At 33.8% G+C, this 5,998-nt stretch overlaps 1 pseudogene; it reads right to left on the minus strand.

Annotated features, from left to right (window-relative positions):
• Positions 1-542: 542 nt before the first annotated feature.
• On the minus strand, positions 543-1,346 carry LOC102269882 (proteasome subunit alpha type-1 pseudogene; annotated as a pseudogene).
• Positions 1,347-5,998: the final 4,652 nt, after the last annotated feature.

Here is a 5,998-nt window from a genome sequence, read left to right on the forward strand (position 1 = left end):
CTTGGGAAAAACTCACATCTGAACTGATTCCTAAAACATACCATTCCATTCCACCATTCTGCATCTTTTGGTTCAAAGTATAGAATATTGTCATCAGTATATGCTCCTGCATTCTTACATGTATAATAATACATATATCACTTCAGTTCAGTTCACAGTTTCAAGAGTCTTCTCCAACACCTCAGTTCAAAAGCATCAATTTTACAGCTCTCAGCTTTCTTTATGGTCCAACTCTCACATCTGTACATGACTACTGGAAAAACCATAACTTTGACTACATGGACCTTTGTTGGCAAAGTAATGTCTCTGTTTTTTAATATGCTGTCTAGTTTAGTCATAGCTTTTCTTCCAAGGAGAAAGCATCTTTTAATTTCATGGTTGCAGTCACTATCTGCAGTGATTTTGGAGCCCAAGGAAATAAAGTCTGTCACTGTTTCTGTTGTTTCCCCATCTATTTGCCATAAAGTGATGGGACCAAATGCCATGATCTTCATTTTCTGAATGTTTAATTAGTCTAATACATATATATACTGATTTATTATTTAATGTTCCATTGGTTCATCAGCCTTTCCTGTAGGCTCACCAGTAGGTTGAGTAGGCTGTGTCTTTCTCTGCAGTCTTTCTTCAAGATCTTCCATGAGTAGAGATACATCATCATCACCATATGCCAGAAATTCCAAGCCTTTACCAATTCCATTGAGAACATTCTTTGTAGTTAGATCCTGTTCTGCAGGCAGTGTCTCTCAGAAGGCATCCAGACCATGTTTACCCAGTTCATTCAAATTGCACTCCAAAAACTTTGACATATATCTCTCCAAGTAAGTACAAGCTGATTGAGAATGGGCTCCAGTGGACATAGCCCTGCAGTCAAAATAGTTAACAGCTGGACAAATTTGGAAAATGTGAGGGCCCGTATCATAATCAACAATGAGCAGTCCAACATCATATGGTCTCCAGCCATATCACTGGGTTAGTATCTGGGTTTTGCTTCCAATTAGATATACAAGACAAGGCATAGGAATAGGTCTGTCAAACACAAATCTGGAATCCAAACATCCCTTGTACATACAATTACATAACATCTAGCATCAGCAGTAAGTCCTGCAACTGAAATAGCAATACTGTTATCAACAAGGAACATTTTTTTTCTGATGACCTGCAAGTTCTGGTTGTGCTCTTTTCAATGCAACCAACACTGAATGAGGTGTTTGTTTTTTTTTTTTTTAATTTCAGATAAAAAACAGTGGCTGAACCTTGTTTGACAGCTCCATTGCGTATTCAACTTGATGAATCCTGCCCTGAGGACTCCAATCAGTGACATCATTTTCATACCGATTGCAAAACATGGTTACAGTGGGATCCTCGCTTTGGCCTCCTGTAAATCTGCAGATCAAGCACCTGTTATCCATTATTAATATTTCCTCATCTGAACTAACTGTCCTGACTAGAACCTATAGTTTGATGTTGCAAAAAAATGGTGAAAGCAGACATGCTTGTCTTGTCTCTGATTTTAAGTGGAAAACATTGTCTTTCTATACTAAATTTGATGTTAACTGTGTTCCTTGGAGATTCCACTTATCAGGTTGAGGAAGTTCCCTTCTATTCATAGTTATGTGAGTGCTGTTTTATATAAAAAGATAATGGGTTTTACAATTATTTTTAAAAATTTATTTTTAATTGTCAGAAAATGGCTTTACAATGTTGGGCTGGTTTCTGCCATACAAAATCATGAATCGGCCATAAGTATACCTATGTCCCCTCCCTCTTGAAACTCCTTTCCACCCACCACCCTATCCCAGCCCTCTAGGTTGTCACAGAGCACCCGGTTGAGCTCTCTGTGTTACATAGCAACTACCCACTAGCTATCTATTTTACATATGGTAATGTATATGTTTCAATGTAGCTCTCTCAATTTGTCCCAACTTCTCCTTCCCAGCTGTGTCCACACGCCTTTTCTCTATGTCGGTGTCTCTATTTCTGCCCTGAAAATAGGTTCATCACACCATTTTTTTTTCCTAGCATATATATATGCTTTAATATACAATATATGTTTTTCTCTTTCTGACTTACTTCACTCTGTATAACAGGCTGCAGGTTCATCCACCTCAGTTCAGCTAACTCACATCTTTTCCATTTCATGGCTGAATACTATTCTATTGTATATATGTACCACCACTTCTTTATACATTCATCTTTGTAAATAGTGCTTCAATGAACAAGTTGGGGTACACATGTAGAACACAATTGGAGTACATGTGTCTTTTAGGATTCTGATTTTCTCAGGGTATATACCCAGTAGTGGGATTGCTAGGTCATATGGTAGCTTTATTCCTAGTTTTTAAGGAATCTCCATACTATTCTCCATAGTAGCTGTATCAGTATACATTCCTACCGACAGTGCAAGAGAGTCCCCTTTTTGCCACACCCTCTCTAGCATTTACTGTTTGTAAATTTTTGAATTATGGCCATTCTGACTGATGTGAAGTGATACCTTATTGTAACTTTCATTTGCATTTCTTTAATAATGAACAATGCTGAGCATCTTTTCATGTATTTATTGGCCATCTGTATTTATTGGAGAAATGTCTGTTTAGGTCTCCCACCCATTTATTGACTGAGTTGTTTGTTTTTCTGATATTGAGCTTCATGAGTTGCATGTATATGTTGGGGATCAATCCTTTCAGTTGTTTGATTCACAGTTATTTTCTCCTATTCTGAGGGTTTTAGTTCCATCTTGTTTATAGTTTCCTTTGCTGTAAAAAAAGGTTTTAAGTTTCATTAGGTCTTAGTTGTTGTTGTTCTTTTTTTAAATTTTAGTTACTCTTGGATCTGCGTCAAGGGCGATCTTGCTTTGAATATTGTTAAAGAGTGTTCTGATTTTCCACTAATTTTCACAATATTTATTCTTTCAATCCAAGAACATAATATAGCTCACCATCTGTTTGCACTGTCTTTGATTTCTTTCATTAGTTTCTTATAGTTTTATGCATGCAGGTCTTTTGTAGGTGAGTTTATTTTTGTTTGTAGGTAGGTTAAACTTTAGATAGGTTTATTTCTAAGTATTTTATTATTTTTGTTGCAATGGTAAATGGAATTTTTTTTCATTATATTTTTTCTTTCTGATTTTCCTTGCTAGTGTATAGGAATACAAAGGATTTATGTGTAATGATTATGTGCAACTACACTAAATTCATTGATGAGCTCTAGTAATTTTCTTGTTTTATCTCTAGTTTTCTATGTATAGTATCCTGTCTTCTGCAAATAGTGAGAGTCTTACTTATATTTTCTAGCCAGAATTTCCTTTATTTCTTTTTTCTTCTCTGATTGCCATGGCTAAGACTTTCAAAACTATGTTGAATAATGGTGAGAGTGGGCACCCTTGACTTTTTTCCTGATGGTAGAGGAAATTTTGCTTTCAGTTTTTCACCATTGAGGACATTGCTGTAGGTTTGTCATATATTGCCTGTGTTATGTTGAGGTAAGTTTCTTCTATGCCCATTTTCTAAAGCATTTTTGTAATAAATGGATGTCAAATATTGTCAGATGTTTGTCTGCATCTGCTGAGATAACCATAAGATTTTATCTTTCAATTTGATAATATAGTGTATCACAATAATTAATTTGCATATATTGAAGAATTTTTGCATCCCTGGGATAAATCCCACTTGATCACCACATAGGAAACTTTTAAAGTGTTATTGGATTCAGTTTGCTAGTGTTTTGTTTAAGATTTTGGCATCTGTGTTCATGATTGATATTGGCCTGTGATTTTATTTTTCTGTGATATCTTTTTCTGATTTTTGTATCAGGAGGTTGGTGGCCTCATAGAATGAGTTTGGGAGTGTTCCTCCCCCTGCAATTTTTTGTAAGAGTTTGAGAAGAATTGATGTTATGTCTTCGCTACACATTTGATAGAACTCACCTGTGAAGCCATCTGAACCTGGTCATTTCCTTTTTGGGATCGTTTTGATCACAATTTTTATTTTAGTGATTTTCATTGGTCTTTTCATAATTTCTATTTCTTTATGGTTCACTCTTAGAAGGTTATACTATTCTAAGAATTTGTCTATTTCTTCCAGGTTCTCCATTTTATTGGCATATAGTTGTTCATAGTAGTCTCTTATGATCTTTTTATTTCTGTTGTCCATTTTAACTTCTTTTTCATTTTTAATTTTATTGATTTGATTATTTTGCCTTTTTTATTAATGAGTCTGGCTGATGGTTTGTAGATTTTGTTTATCTTCTTAAAGAACCTGCTTTTAGCTTTATTGATCTTTGCTATTGTTTTCTTCATTTTGTTTTCATTTATTTCTGCTCTGCTCTTCATGATTCCTTTTCTTCTACTAATTTTGGGATTCTTGTCCTTTTACTAGTTGCTTTAGGTATAAGCTTATGTTGTTTACTTGATGGATTCCTCGTTTCTTGAGGTAGACTAGTATTGCTATAAATTTTTCCCTTATCACTGCTTTTGCTGCATCCCATAGGTTTTGGATGATCATGCTTTCATGGTCATTTGTTTCTAGATAATTCTTAATTTCCTTCTTCAGTAAACTCCTGGTTATTTAGAAAAATATTGTTTAGCCTCCATGTGTTTTTTATAGTTTTTATTTTTTACAGTTTTTATTCTTTTAGTTCATATAACATTTTGGCCAGAAAAGATATTTGATATGATTGAAATTTTCTTAAATCTACCCAGGCTTGATTTATGATCCAAGATGTGATATATCCAGGGGACTGTTCTAAGTACACTTGAGAAAAAAAGTGCATTCTGATGCTTTTGGATGGAATGTCCTGTAGTTACCAATGAAATCTATCTGGTTTAATGTATCATTTAAGGCTTGTGTTTCCTTATTAATTTTCTGTCTTGATGATCCATCCATTGATGTAAGTGGGGTGTTTAACACCTCTACTGTTGTTGTGCTCCTGTTGATTTCCCCTTTAACATCTGTTAACATTTTCCATATATACTAAGGTGCTCCTATGTTGGGTACATAAATATTTACATTTGTTATGTCTTCTTGAATTGAATCTTAGATCATTATATAGTTTTCTTCCTTGCCTCTTGTAATATTATTTATTTCAAAGTCTCTTTTGTCTGATATGAGAATTATTTTTCTGGTTTTCTTTTTGTTTCCATTTGCATGGAATATCTTAAACATCTCCTCACTTTCAGTCTGATGTATCTCTAGTTTTGAAATGGGTCTTTTGCAGACAACATACATGTGTGTCATGTTTTTGTATCCATTCAGCCAGTCTATACCTATTGTTTGAGTACTCAATTCATTTATATCTAAATTAATCATTGATATATATATATATATATATATATATATATATATATATATTCCATTGGCATTTTTAATTTTGGAGGTTTGTTTTTGTAGGTCTTTTTATTCTCTTATGTGTCTTATCTGGGAAAATCTCTTTAGCATTTGTTTTACTGCTGGTTTGATGGTGCTGAATTCTATTTAACTTTTGCTTGTCTTTAAAGCTTTTTTTATTTCTCCATTCATTCTGAATGAGACCCTTGCTGGGTAAAATAATCTTGGTTGCAGTTTTTTTCCTTTTCATTACTTTAAATTTATTCTTCTGTTCTCTTCTGGACAGTAGGAAGTCTGCTGAAAAATCAGCTATTTACCTTATAATTACTTTGTATGTTACTTTTCCCTTGCTTCTTTTGATATTTTTCTTTGTGCCTCATTCTTGTTAGTTTGATTAATATGTGTCTCAATGTGTTTTTCTTTGGGTTAATCCTGTTAAGTCTGTTTTCACTTTTTGGACTTGATTGACTATTTTATTTCCCATGATAGGAACGTTTGACTATAATCCCTTCTAATAATTTCTCAAAGAATTTCTCCTCTTTCTGGGACCCCTATAATTCAAACATTGGTGTATTTAATATTGTCTCAGAGTTCTCTAAGACTGTCCTCAGTTCTTTTCATTTCTTTCTTTATTCTGATCTTCATCAGTGATTTCCACCATTCTATATTTCAACTCA

The sequence above is a fragment of the Bos mutus genome, chromosome X (genome assembly GCF_027580195.1).
Source record: "Bos mutus isolate GX-2022 chromosome X, NWIPB_WYAK_1.1, whole genome shotgun sequence".
Taxonomy (NCBI): Eukaryota; Metazoa; Chordata; class Mammalia; order Artiodactyla; family Bovidae; genus Bos; species Bos mutus.